At 42.9% G+C, this 15,003-nt stretch overlaps 2 pseudogenes and 1 gene segment (V, D, J or C); all 3 read left to right on the top strand.

Moving 5' to 3' along the window:
• Nucleotides 1-15,003, top strand: part of LOC149120180 (Ig heavy chain V-A1 region BS-5-like) — a 480,385-nt gene that overhangs the window by 246,615 nt on the left and 218,767 nt on the right.
• LOC149120188 (immunoglobulin heavy variable 3-66 pseudogene) lies at nucleotides 9,073-9,613 on the top strand (annotated as a pseudogene).
• LOC149120187 (immunoglobulin heavy variable 3-74 pseudogene) lies at nucleotides 13,929-14,501 on the top strand (annotated as a pseudogene).

Raw genomic sequence — 15,003 nt, 5'->3', positions numbered from 1 at the left:
GGAACAAAACCCACCTATTTGCTGCTTACAAGAAACACATCTTTCCAACAAAGGTGCATGCAGACTGAACGTGGAAGGTTGGAAAAGATATTCCATGCCAACAGAAACCAAAAAAGAGCTGGCATAGCCATATTAATATCAGACAAAATAAACCTCAACACAAAAAATGTTAAGAGAGACAAAGAAGGGCACTACATAATGATTAAGGGATCAATTCAACAGGAAGATGTAACTATTATAAATGTATATGAACCTAATTACAGTACACTAGTTTATTTAAAAGATTTGTTAAGGGACTTAAAGGGAGACTTAAACTCCAATACAATAGTACTGGGGGACTTCAATACTCCACTCTCAGAAATAGATAGATCATCCGGACAGAAGATCAACAAGGAAACAGCAGATTTAATCGACACTATAGCCCAAATGGATTTAACAGATATCTACAGAACTTTTCATCCTACACTTAAAGAATATACATTCTTCTCAGCAGTACATGGAACCTATTCTAGGATTGACCACACACTAGACCATAAAGCAAGTCTCAGCAAATTCAAAAGAATTGGAATAAAGCTGGAAATTAGAAACTCAGGAATTCCTAGAACATATGCAAACACATGGAGACTGAACAACATGCTCTTGAATGAACACTGGGTCATAGAAGAAATCAAAAGAGAAATCAAAAACTTTCTGGAAGTAAATGAGGATAACAACACAACATATCAAAACTCATGGGATACAGCAAAAGCAATGTTAAGAGGAAAGTTTACAGCAATAGGTGCCTACATCAAGAAATTGGAAAGGCACCAAATAAATGAGCTTTCAATGCATCTGAAGGATCTAGAAAAACTGCAGCAAACCAGACCCAAAACTAGTAGGAGAAGAGAAATAATTAAAATCAGAGAAAAAGTCAACAGTATTGAATTCAAATAATTACAAAAGATCAGCCAAAGAGCTGATTTTTTGAAAAAATTAGCACAATTGACAGACCATTGGCCCATCTAACCAAAACAAGAAAAGACCCAAATCAATAAAATCAGAGATGAAAAAGGGAATGTAACAACACACACCACAGAAATAAAAATAGTCATCAGAAATTACTACAAGGAGCTGTGTGCCAGCAAACAGGGAAATCTATCAGAAATGGATAGATTCCTGGACACATGCCACCTACCTAAATTGAACCATGAAGACATAGAAAACCCAAACAGACCCATAACTGAGACAGAAATTGAATCAGTAATAAAGTCCCTCCCAACAAAGAAAAGCCCAGGACCAGATGGATTCACTGCTGAATTCTACCACACATTTAAAGAAGAACTAACTCCAATTCTTCTTAAATTATTCAGAACAATCGAAAAAGAGGGAATCCTCCCAAATTCTTTCTATGAAGCCAGAATCACCTTAATCCCTGAGCCTGAAAATGATGCAGCATTGAAAGAAAATTAAAGACCAATATACCTGATGAACATAGACGCAAAAATCCTCAATAAAATTCTGGCCAATAGAATGCAACAACACATCAGAAAGATCATCCACCCAGACCACGTGGAATTTATCCCTGGTATGCAGGGATGGTTCAATGTTTGCAAATCAATCAATGTGATACACCACATTAACAAACTGCAGAAGAAAAACCATATGATTATCTCAATAGATGCAGAGAAAGCATTCCATAAAATACAACACCCTTTCATGATGAAAACTCTAAGCAAATTGGGTATAGAAGGAACATTCCTCAATACAATCAAAACAACTTATAAAAAACCCACAGCCAGTATCCTATTGAATGGGGGAAAGTTGGAAGCAGTTCCACTGAGATCCGGTACCAGACAGGGATGCCCACTCTCACTACTGCTATTCAATATAGTTCTGGAAGTTTTAGCCAGAGCCACTGGGCAAGAAAAAGAAATTAAAATGATACAAATGGGGAAGGAAGAACTCAAACTATCTGTCTTTGCAGATGATATGATTCTTTATTTAGGGGATCCAAAGAACTCTACTAAGAGACTATTGGAACTCATAGAAGAGTTTGGCAAAGTAGTAGGTTATAAAATCAATGCACAAAAACCAACAGACTTGGCCGGCACTGCGGCTAACTAGGCTAATCCTCCGCCTTGCGGCACTGGCACACCAGGTTCTAGTCCCGGTCAGGGTGCCAGATTCTGTCCCGGTTACTCCTCTTCCAGGCCAGCTCTCTGCTGTGGCCAGGAAGTGCAGTGGAAGATGACCCAAGTGCTTGGGCCCTGCACCCCATGGAAGACCAGGATAAGCACCTGGCTCCTGCCATCGGATTAGCGCGGTGCACTGGCCGCAGCACGCTGTCCGCAGCAGCCATTGGAGGGTGAACCAATGGAAAAAGGAAGACCTTTCTCTCTGTCTCTCTCTCTCACGGTCGACTCTGCCTATCAAAAAAAAGCCTTTGTATACACAGGCAATGCCACGGCTGAGAAAGAACTTCTAAGATCAATCCCATTCACAATAGCTACAAACCAATCAAACACCTTGGAATAAACTTAACCAAGGATGTTAAAGACCTCTACAATGAGAATTACGAAATCTTAAAGAAAGAAATAGAAGAGGATACCAAAAAATGGAAAAATCTTCCATGCTCATGGATTGGAAGAATAAATATCATCAAAATGTCCAGTCTCCCAAAAGCAATTTATAGATTCAATGCAATACCAATCAAAATACCAAGACATTCTTTGCAAATCTGTAAAAAAATGATGCAGAAATTCATATGGAGGCACAGGAGACCTCGAATAGCTGAAGTAATACTGTACAACAAAAACAAAGCTGGAGGCATCACAATACCAGATTTCAAGACATACTACAGGGCAGTTGTAATCAAAACAGCATGGCACTGGTACAGAAACAGATGGATAGACCAATGGAACAGAATTGAAACACCAGAAATCAACCCAAACATCTACAGCCACCTTATATTTGACCAAGGATCTAAAACCAATTCCCAGAGCAAGGACATCTATTCAATAAATGGTGCTGGGAAAACTGGATTTCCATGTGCAAAAGTATGAAGCAGGACCCCTACCTTACACCTTACAAAAAATCCACTCAAACTGGATTCAATATCTAAATCTACGACCTGACACCATCAAATTATTAGAGAACATTGGAGAAACCCTGCAAGATATACGCACGGGCACAGTCTTCTTGGAAAAGACCTGAGAGGCACAGGCTGTCAGAGCCAAAATTAACAACTGGGATTACATCAAGTTGAGAAGTTTCTGTACTGCAAAAAAAAACCAGGAAAGTGAAGAGGCAACCAACAGAATGGGAAAAATATTTGCAAACCATGCAACAGATAAAGGATTAATAACCAGAATCTAAAAAGAGATCAAGAAACTCCACAACAACAAAACAAACAACCCACTTAAGAGATGGGCCAAGGACCTCAACAGACATTTTTCAAAAGAGGAAATCCAAATGGCCAACAGACACATGAAAAAATGTTCAGGATCACTAGCCATCAGGGAAATGCAAATCAAAACCACAGTGAGGTTTCAACTCACTCCGGATAGAATCCTCACATACAGAAATCTACCAACAACAGATGCTGGTGAGGTTGTGGGGAAAAATGGACACTAACCCACTGTTGGTGGGAATGCAAACTAGTAAAGCCACTGTGGAAGTCATTTTGGAGATTCCTCAGAAACCTGAATATAACCCTACCATACAACCCAGCCATCCCACTCCTTGGAATTCACCCAGAGGAAATTAAATTGGCAAATAAAAGAGCTGTCTGCACCTCAATGTTTATTGCAGCTCAATTCACAATAGCTAAGACCTGGAACCAACCTAAATGCCCATCAACGGTAGACTGGATAAAGAAATTATGGGACATGTACTCTTTAGAATACTATACAGCAGTAAAAAACAATGAAATCCGGTCATTTGCACAAAATGGAGGGATCTGGAAAAGATCGTGCTGAGTGAAATAAGCCATTCCAAAAAGGACAAATATCATATGTTCTCCCTGATCGGTGATGACTAACCGAGCACCAAAAATGAAACCTGTTGAAGTGAAATGGACACTATGAGAAACAGCGACTTCATCAGCCCTTGTCCTGACTGTCAAGGAACAACTTAATATTTTATCCCTTTTAGTATTTTTTTGTTCTACTAATACTATTGGTTGATGTCTTTAATTAACACACAATTATTCTTAGGTGTTTAAATTTGATTGAAAAGTGATACCTGTTAAATATGAGAGTGGGAATAAGAGAGGGAGGAGATGTACAGTTTGGCACATGCTCAATCAGACTTGCATCAAACGGTAGATTTAGAAACGTGCCAGGGGATTCCAATTCAATCTGATCAAGGTGGCATGTACCAATGCCATCTCACTAGTCAAAGTGATCAGTTTTAGTTCATAATTTATCATAATGATAGGATTGGGATTTAAAGGGATCACATATACAAGACTAGTGTCTGCTACTACTAACTGATAGAATTATAAAGGAGAGAATTATCCAACATGGGAAGTGGGATACACAGCAGACTCATAGAATGTCAGATGTCCTGAACAGCACTCTGCCCTCAGAATCAGCCCTTAAGGCATTCGGATATGGGTAAACAGCCCATGAGAGTGTTTCAGGCATGGAAAGCCAAGACACTCTAGCAAAAAAAAAAAATGACTTAAATGAAAGATCTCTGTGAATGAGATCCCAGCGGAAAAAAAAAAATAGGCCATCAAAGAAAGACGTACCTTTCTCTGAAGGGAGGAGAGAACTTCCACTTTGACTATGACCTTGTCTAAATAAGATCAGAGTTGGCGAACTCAAAAGGCTTCTATAGCCTTGGCAACTCATGAGAAGAGCCTAGGGTGATTACTAACGCCATAAACAAGAGTGTCAGTTGTTAAGTCAATAACAGGAGTCACTGTGCACTTAACTCCCCATGTAGTATCTCAGTCCTTAATGTGTTGTACAATGTGAATTAATGCTATAACGAGTACTGAAACAGTACTTTACACTTTGTATTTCTGTGTGAGTGTAAACTGTTTAAATCTTTGCTTAATATATACTAAACTGATCTTCAGTATATAAAGAGAATTGAAAATGAATCTTGATATGAAAGGGATGGGAGAGGGAACCGTTCGACCCAGCCATCCCACTCCTTGGAATTTACCCAAAGGAGTTTAAATTGGCAAACAAAAAAGAGGTCTGCACCCTAATGTTTATCGCAGCACAATTCACAATACCAAGACCTGGAACCAACCTAAATGCCCATCAAAGGTGGACTGGATAAAGAAATTATTGGATATGTATTCTTTAGAATACTATACTGCAGTAAGAAACAATGAAATCCATTCATTTGCAACAAAATGGAGGAATCTGGAACACATCATGCTGAGTGAAATAAGCCAGTCCCAAAGGGACAAATACCATATGTTCTCCCTGATCGGTGACAACTGACTGAACACCAAAAAGGAAACCTCCTGAAGTGAAATGGACACTATGGGAAACAGTGACGTGATCAGCATAGCCCTGACTGTTAATGAACAACTTAATACATTATCCCTCTTAGTATTTTTTGTCTGTTCTACTTAATATGACTGGTTTAATTCTGTAATTATCACACAGTTATTCTTAAGTGTTGAAATTTAACTGAAATGTGATCCCTGTTAAACATAAGAGTGGGAATAAGAGAGGGAAGAGAGGTATAATTTGGGACATGCTCAAGCTGACTTGCCCCAAATGGTAGAGTTAGAAACATACCTGGGGATTCCAATTCAATCCCATCAAGGTGGCATGTACCAATGCCATCTCACTATTCCAAGTGATCAATTTCAGTTCACAATTGATCATAATGAAAGGACTAAGAGTCAAAGGGAGCACATAAACAAGTCTAGTACCTGCTAACACTAACTGATAGAATAAATAAAAGGGAGAGTGATCCATCATGGGAAGCGAGACACTCAGCAGACTCATAGAATGGCAGATGTCCTAAATAGCACTCTGGCCTCAGAATCAGCCCTAAAGCCATTCGGATCTGGTTGAAAAGCCCATGAGAGTATTTCAGGCATGGAAAGCCAAGACACTCTGGCAAAAAGATCTCTGTGAGTGAGATCCCAGTGGAAAGAACAGGTCTTCAAAGAGGGAGGTGCCTTTCTCTGAAGGGAGGAGAGAACCTCCACTTTGACTATGACTGTGTCTAAACAAGATAAGAGTCGGAGAACTCAAGGGGCTTCCATAGCCTTGGAAACTCATAACTGGTGCATAGGGAGATTACTGATGCCATAAACAGGAGTGTCAATTTGTAAAGTCAACAACAGGAGTCACTGTGCACTTACTCCTCATGTAGGATCTCTGTCCTTAACGTGCTGTACACTGAGGCTTAATGCTATAACGAGTACTCAAACAGTATATTTCACTTTGTGTTTCTATGGGGGTGCAAACGATTGAAATCTTTACTTAATGTACACTAAACTGATCTTCTGTAAAAAAAAAAAAAAAAAAAAAAGAAATTATCAATTCCCAACTTGACTCTCACTGGGATTAAACATGACAATAGGTCTGATCTGATTTCATCATCATTTAAAAAAAATCATCTATTATTTTTCAGTTTATGTTTCTGTGTGGGAGCAAACTGTTGAAATACTTACTTAAGGTATACTAAGCTGATCTTCTGTATATTAAGATAATCGAAAATGAATGTTGATGTGAATGGAAGGGGAGAGGTAGTGGGAAAGGGGAGGGTTGTGGGTGGGAGGGACGGTATGGGGGGGGAAGCCATTGTAACACATGAGTCGTACTTTGGAAATTTATATTCATTAAATAAAAGATAAAAAAAAAGAAACATACCTGGGGATTCCAATTCAATCCCATCAAGGTGGCATGTACCAATGCCATCTCACTATTCCAAGTGATCAATTTCAGTTCACAATTGATCATAATGAAAGGACTAAGAGTCAAAGGGAGCACATAAACAAGTCTAGTACCTGCTAACACTAACCGATAGAATAAATAAAAGGGAGAGTGATCCAGCATGGGAAGCGAGACACTCAGCAGACTCATAGAATGGCAGATGTCCTAAATAGCACTCTGGCCTCAGAATCAGCCCTAAAGCCATTCGGATCTGGCTGAAAAGCCCATGAGAGTATTTCAGGCATGGAAAGCCAAGACACTCTGGCAAAAATATTTCTGTGAGTGAGATCCCAGTGGAAAGAACAGGTCTTCAAAGAAGGAGGTACCTTTCTCTGAAGGGAGGAGAGAACCTCCACTTTGACTATGACCTTGTCTAAACAAGATAAGAGTTGGAGAACTCAAAAGGCTTCCATAGCCTTCGAAACTCATGACTGGAGCATAGGGAGATTACTGATGCCATAAACAGGAGTGTCAATTTGTAAAGTCAACAACAGGAGTCACTGTGCACTTACTCCTCATGTAGGATCTCTGTCCTTAATGTGCTGTACATTGAGATTTAATGCTATAATGAGTACTCAAACAGTATATTTCACTTTGTGTTTCTATGGGGGTGCAAACTGTTGAAATTTTTACTTAATGCATACTAAACTGATCTTCTATAAAAAAAAAAAAAAAAAGAAATTATCAATTCCCAACTTGACTCTCACTGGGATTAAACATGACAATAGGTCTGATCTGATTTCATCATCATTTAAAAAAATCATCTATTATTTTTCACTTTATGTTTCAGTGTGGGAGAAAACTGTTGAAATCCTCACTTAATGTATACTAAGCTGATCTTCTGTATATTAAGATAATTGAAAATGAATGTTGATGTGAATGGAAGGGGAGAGGGAGTGGGAAAGGGGAGGGTTGCGGGTGGGAGGGACATTATGGGGGGGAAGCCATTGTAATCCATAAGCCGTACTTTGGAAATTTATATTCACTAAATAAAAGTTAAAAAAAATAAAGAAACAGAAAAAATAAAAGGGGATGGGAGAGGGAGCAGGAGATGGGAGGGTTGCAGGAGGGAGGGAAGTTATGAGGGGGAAAAGCCACTGTGATCCAAAAGCAGTACTTTAGAAATTTATATTTAATAAATAAAAGTTAAAAAAATAAATTTAAAAAATAAAAAAGATTTAAAATATTTTAAATAATATTGTTACATGGACATCATGCATGCTGTTCCTATATTTCCTCCAAGACTTTAAAAGATGTTGAAACTGCATGTGCAATTTTTTAGAAAAGATTTATTTATTTACTGAAAGTCAGTGTTACACAGAGAGAGGGAAAGACACAGAGACAAGTCTTCCATCTGTTGGTTCATCCCCCAGATGACAGTGACACCAGGAGACAGGAGTTTCTTCGGGGTCTCCCACGTGGGTGCAGGGGCCAAATACTAGGACCATGCTTTTCTGCTCTCCCAGGTGCATCAGCAAGAGACGATTGGAAGTGCCGCAGCTGGAACAGGAACACACAGCACTATGGGATGCAGGCATCATAGGCAGTGGATTCACCTGCTGCACCACAGTGATGCTTTCTCCATTTCTGCGCATTTGTTCTCAGTGTACAAATGCAGCACTGATGTTTCCTAAATGGCACCTAGTGGTGGAGTATATTATTCTCCATCATTTCGTTCATGGGCTGTAAGCCCTGAGCTTGGCAGTTTGTTTTTGTTAGAACTTCCCTCTGTCACGATATTCCCCCGCTGCCACCCAGACCTAGTGCCCACATCAGGGAACACATAACCTCAACTTCTTATCCTGCACGTGAGCTTCCACACATGAGACACAAGAGGCACCCGTTATTCTTGCCCTGGCTGATGTCACTAGGCACAAAGAGCTGTATCAAATCAAAGATGTCCTGAAATCATAACTGTACAGAATCATGGAAAGAATCATATGTTCTGTGTCGTTACCTGTGCTACTAAACACCAGAGGACACTGTGCTCTGCCAGGAACCTGTCCTATCTGAAGTGCACAACCCCATGCCTGCTATACAGGGGCAGCACATGCAAATAGGGCCTCCCTCTGACCATGAAAACCTGCCCAGCCCTCACCCTGCAGCTCTGGCACAGGAGCTCCAGCCCCAGCACTCCCAGGTGTCCACTCAGTGAGCGCACTCAACACAGACGCTCACCATGGAGACTGGGCTGCGCTGGCTTCTCCTGGTCGCTGTGCTCAAAGGTAATGATGGGGAATGTGGGGCACTGAGTCTGGGAGAGGACGTGAGTGAGAGACACAGAGAGTGTGAGTGACAGTGTCCTGACCAGGACGTCTGTGTTTGCAGGTGTCCAGTGCCAGGAGCAGCTAAAGGAGTCCGGGGGAGGCCTGGTCCAGCCTGGGGGATCCCTGAAACTCTCCTGCAAAGCCTCTGGATTCACCTTCAGTAGCAATGCAATGTGCTGGGTCCACCAGGCTCCAGGGAAGGGGCTGGAGTGGATTGCATGTATTGATAGTTACGGTAGCAGAAACTACGTGATCAGGGTGAATGGCCGATTCACCATCTCCAGCAACAACGCCCAGAACACGGTGGATCTTGAAATGAACAGTCTGACAGCCGCGGACATGGCCACCTATTTCTGTGCCAGAGACACAGTGAGGGAACCTCAGCCTGAGTCCAGACACAAACCTCCCTGCAGGGCCACACGGCTCCACCAGGAGGAACACAAGAAGCACTGAATATATATTCTGGTCATGGGTAGGTGCAGAGGGACAATAAGCCCTGGTTTCCTGTTAGGGAATTGGGGTTTCCTCTCTTCTAACGCATTTGAAGAAATGGTTCTACTCTTATGATTCTGTCCCTGCCACTGACTTCACTGATGGATAGAAACTTTGAATAGAAGGAAGAAGTCCTACGTGACAATTTCGGGTTCATGACTGACAACTGTCCTCACCGCGATCAGATATCATGGGGATCTGTGAGGACCTCGTGAGTCTTTTCCAGTCTAACTCGTGCTGGTGTTCTCAGGGCACTGCTGACTCTAGGACAATTTTACTTTTCCCTTTATATCCTGGAGACAGCTGAGCCAGGGTCTCTGGTCTGTTAAACCTCAACTATTTCCCTCTCTTCCTGTCAAAGCAGCCTGTGTGCGGAACTGAACTGATATTTTATTTTAAACTGTGGGTGATCCACACTCACTTTCCACAGAATGTGGCCACCTTTAATCCTGGAACAGTCTGTGGTCCCTGTGTGAACGTCACAGCACTCAGGGATGTACTTGCAGCTCAGCTGTGTCTCAGGCTGAGCTTCTGCAGGCACCTGGGAAGCCTAAAGGGACTTCCTCATCCTCTAGGTCCTGGGACCCTCCTGGGGGGCTCCCTGCATGAACTCAGAGGGGAAATGCACTGGACATCAGCAGTCAAGGTCATAACTGAATGGAAAGTGTTGGGTGTGCACTTCTAGCTGATCTGATTCTGTTGAGGGTTGTGGGACTCCCTGCACCTGCTGTGGTTCAGCAGAGCAGAAAGTGGGACACACAGTGGCTGTGCACTCTGGGGCTGGAGTCCACATCACGGGGAGCTGTGTCAGTGGCTCCAGCATGATGACCAGTGTCCTGAGGCTGAATCACAGCTTCAGGAAGAGCCAGTCCCAGAGACCATGTGTCCAGAGTCCCTGCTCTTCATTCCATGTCTATGCTGACTGGCGTCATCAATCCATTTGGAGTTTTTCATTAATATTACAGAGGGAGACACCCAGGCTGCATATCAGAGTGATGGACACAGCCCATTTGCATGCTTTCCCACACTAGTAACTGACAGTGCACCCTGGAAGTCAGTAGATGTGTTATGAGGCCCCATCACCAAGGTGGGAACACTGATGCAGTTCCAAGCTCCTGGGTTCCAGCTGCCAAGCTTGAGTCCACTGGAATTTATTTATCATCTCCATAAAATATTGGAAAATACTGGAAAGCACTACACCAGTATTCAGAGTGTTGAATCTCCATTTTTGATCATTTAATCATTTCCTTTACATAAGTGTTTGATATATAATACCAAAACATAGACATATGAGGTACAATTATATGTGTTGATAAATAAATGTATCAAATTGAGTTTTTATTGACATGCTCATCAGAAAACCACGTTTCCATGGTAGAATGTCAGTTGTCTCCTGTTTTGGAATTCAGTAGACACAATATTCCCTTCACTGCTGTGACCATGCTGTACAGTAGATCCTCAGTGTGTGGATCCTGTGGGACTGAAACTCTGACCTTGCTCCAGCGTCTCCTCTGCTCCTCCCTTGCTCAGACATTGGTCTTCACCATCGTACTTCCTGCCTCTGTGACTTCATCCTTTTATCCCATGTATCCAGCATCACGTATTATTTGTCTTCTTGTCCTGCATGGTTAGCAGAGTGTACTTACCCTGACACATTATCCTTGGACATTATTCTCCAGGATCATCCGAGTTGTCCAAAATGCAGAATTTCCTCATCTTTACTGCCATATAAACTTCCTGTTAAATATAATTTTGTCCATTTGTTCCATTGTTGATTCTTTCTTCATGAATATTTCACTGGATTGTATGTGTGAACTCTCGTGAATGACGCTGCATTAATTGAACATGGAAGAGCAGAGGTGTTTGCCACATTGATTGTGGTTCCCCTGGACACCTCCCTGGGATTTCATATTCCTTCTACCCAGAAATGGTGTGTGAAGATCCTGTGATAATTCTGTTTCAGTTTTGATGATTTTCCATAATAGTTTTACTTGTTTACCTGACTCTGATCTTGCACCAGAGTTATCGTCTCTAGCTTCCTCCACATGGATTGTCAGCTCTGGATTGTAGGATAATACTCATTCTAACAGGAAGGATGTGATGTCTCATTGTGCATCTATTATGAACATGCATGATGGTCCCAATATATCATTTTATATGTTGCCTTTGTATCTTTTTTAAAAAGTTAAAGATACTATTTCACTTATTTTGATATTTGTATTTACATATTTTTTCAAAAAGGCAAAGAGACTGAGACTGACAGTGATCTTCTAATTCCTGGTCACGTCCCAGATGGCTACAAATGCTTCAGCTGGGTTAGGTGACAGCCATGTGCTTGGAATTCTGTCCAGGTGTCCAAATGGGAGTACTTGGAACTTCACCTACTGCCTCCCAGAGGGGCTTAGGCAGGAATCTGACACTGGAACCAAACTAGGACACAGCACTCAGCATCCTGACACAGGAGGCAGGAATCCCTCAGGCTCACTCCAGTGCTGCTCCTGTCACCACCTTATCATCACTCCATTTAAGGAATTGTTGCTTCCCTTGGGATCAGTGGCTTGAATTCATTCAACATTTGGAAATAGGCTCCTAAACATATGTATAATTAATCTTTCATTTATTTTAAGTATTTATTTTATTTGAAAGGCAGTGTTATAGCAAGAGATAAATCTATCAACAGATGGAGAGTGAAGTTTCCATTCACTGGTTTTCTTCCTGAATGGCTGCAAAGGCTGGGATGGCTGAGCCTGAAGCCAGGAGCTTGGAACTTCCCCCAATTTCCCACAGAGCTGGAAGGGAACAAACACTTGGGTCATGGAACACAGTGATCTCCATTGCACTTCCTGCCTCTGTGAGTTCAAGCTTGTGGGTTGCATATATAACTAATGTCACATACTATGTGTCCACATGTACCTGCATTATTTCTGTTAGCATATTATGCTCCAGGCTGACCCATGATTTCCTAACGACAGAACAACCTCCTTCTTAACACTGAATAATATTCCATGTCAAATGTAACAGACTGCATTCACCGTTTTAGGCACATTTCACTTTATTTAGAATGAACTATTGTGAACAAAGCTGCATTACCTGAACCCAGGACTGCGGGTGAATTCTGACACAGTGACTTCTATCCAGTGCTTGAGCTGAACTCAGAGTCATGGTTACTAGACACAGGGAAGAGGGGGAACACAGGGCAGCTGATACCAGGGCACAAAGCACTCACAGGAAGGAATAATTCTGCCCACACCACAGTGGGCTGACTCAGTTCACCACAACCCACGACAGGTTCCACGAATAATGAGAACTGAGGCCTCCAGGCCCCTCCAACTCAGAGTGTAGGAAAGGAGGTGGAAATGTGAATGACAATGAGTTGATCTGTGCCCATTTCTACAACACACAGATTCCAGTAGCACACAAACCCCACTAACATGCACAGTGTTCTGTGTTCATGACGAGTGTTAAATAAGGCAATGGATGAATAAGGAAACAAAACATAGTTAACCTAAAAAGAATCCACTTGCAGTCTTTTATCTGTTTAAAAGGGGGAGGCAGGCATTAGGACAAAATTGGCAAAGTGCCCACTAGGGAAACCCGTGTTCCCATCAGAATGAATCATTCAGCCACACGACTTCCCACACTTTTTCTGATAATGCATTTTGGAAAACTGTAGATGACGCTACAAGTGAATGAGCCCCTACCACTGACGTGGGAAACAAAGTCGCAGTTTTGGGCTCCAGGTTTTAGAAAGGCTAAGTCCTCGATGTTGTAGGCACTTGGGATTTCTGGGGCTGTGAATCAAAGGTGGAAATCTCCCTTTGTCACCTTTTCTGTCCATCTCTACATTTCTCTTTCTCTCACCCCTTCTCTCACTGTCACTATTCCAATGTTATTCAAAGAGTTAAAAATGAACCAATGGTTATTTAAAAATGAAGGACATGCTAACACTGGATGATTAAGGGTACACACATATTAAAATGAAACAAGGTCATTGCCTTCAATTGTTTAAACAACAATGATAATGTAAAGATTTATATGATCTGAATCCTATCATAGCCATCAACCTACACCACAGGACACCACATCTGCCCTGGGCACTGTCCTGTCTGAGACGTCTGACCCCATGCCTGCTATCTAGCAGCAGCACATGCAAATAGGGCCTCCCTCTGCCCATGAAAACCAGTCCAGCCCTCACCCTGCAGCTCTGGCACAGGAGCTCCAGCCCCAGGACTCCCAGGTGTCCACTCAGTGAGCGCACTCAACACAGACGCTCACCATGGAGACTGGGCTGCGCTGGCTTCTCCTGGTCGCTGTGCTCAAAGGTAATGATGGGGAATGCGGGGCACTGAGTCTGGGAGAGGACGTGAGTGAGAGACACAGAGAGTGTGAGTGATAGTGTCCTGACCAGGACGTCTGTGTTTGCAGGTGTCCAGTGTCAGCAGCTAGAGGAGTCCGGGGAGGCCTGGTCCAGCCTGGGGAATCCCTGACACTCACCTGCACAGCCTCTGGATTCACCTTCAGTAGCTACTGGATTTGCTGGGTCCACCAGGCTCCAGGGAAGGGCCCAGAGTGCATCGGATGCATTTATCCTGATTATGGTAGCACAGACTACGTGAGCTCGGTGAATGACAGATTCACCATCTCCAGTGACAACGCCCAGAACACGGTGGATCTGAAAATGAACAGTCTGACAGCCGCGGACACGGCCACCTATTTCTGTGCCAGAGACACAGTGAGGGACCCTCAGGCTGAGCGGACACAAACCTCCCTGCAGGGACGCGCGTCTCCACCAGGGGGCGCACAACACACACTGAGCAGACAACCCTCGCCCAGATGCAGTGGGAGGTGAATCGCTGATTCCTTCAGGAAATTTGAGTTTGCTGTAACCGTTTCCTACCTTCCAATTCTCGATGGATGATTCTGTCCCTAACACCGATCACCGAGCAGAAGTTTTGGTATCACGGGAAGATGTCACATGAAGAAAATGGAGTCGTTTTGAAGGAATGATTGACATCTCTGGTGTCCCCAGCATCTGAGACCTTAGTGAGCTCTGGGCACACGGGGAGGCTTTTCAGGGTCTGAGTCTCTGGAGTGTGCCCCGTGGTATTCTCTGATGACGTCATCTGGGACCCTGCTGAGAGCCCAGGGGCAGTGTAGAGCCGGTCAGGGGCTATGGATGCTGCAGTGTTTCACATCCATGCCCTCCCCTCCTGCACAGCTGGGCCCTGAGGGGTGAACTGACCCCGTGGTCCTGTTCCCTGGGGCTCCCGTGTGCATTCTCTACAGCTGTGCCCTCGTCTCCCTTCACTTCTTCACCCTGAACTCACAGGTTGAGGTCCACGTGGTCCAAT

The sequence above is a fragment of the Oryctolagus cuniculus genome, chromosome 20, assembly GCF_051225735.1.
Source record: "Oryctolagus cuniculus isolate XC-2025 breed Fujian yellow rabbit chromosome 20, ASM5122573v1, whole genome shotgun sequence".
Lineage (NCBI taxonomy): Eukaryota > Metazoa > Chordata > Mammalia > Lagomorpha > Leporidae > Oryctolagus > Oryctolagus cuniculus.
The sequence above is the reverse complement of the archived record's forward strand: the minus strand, read 5'-3'. Positions and strand labels throughout refer to the sequence as shown.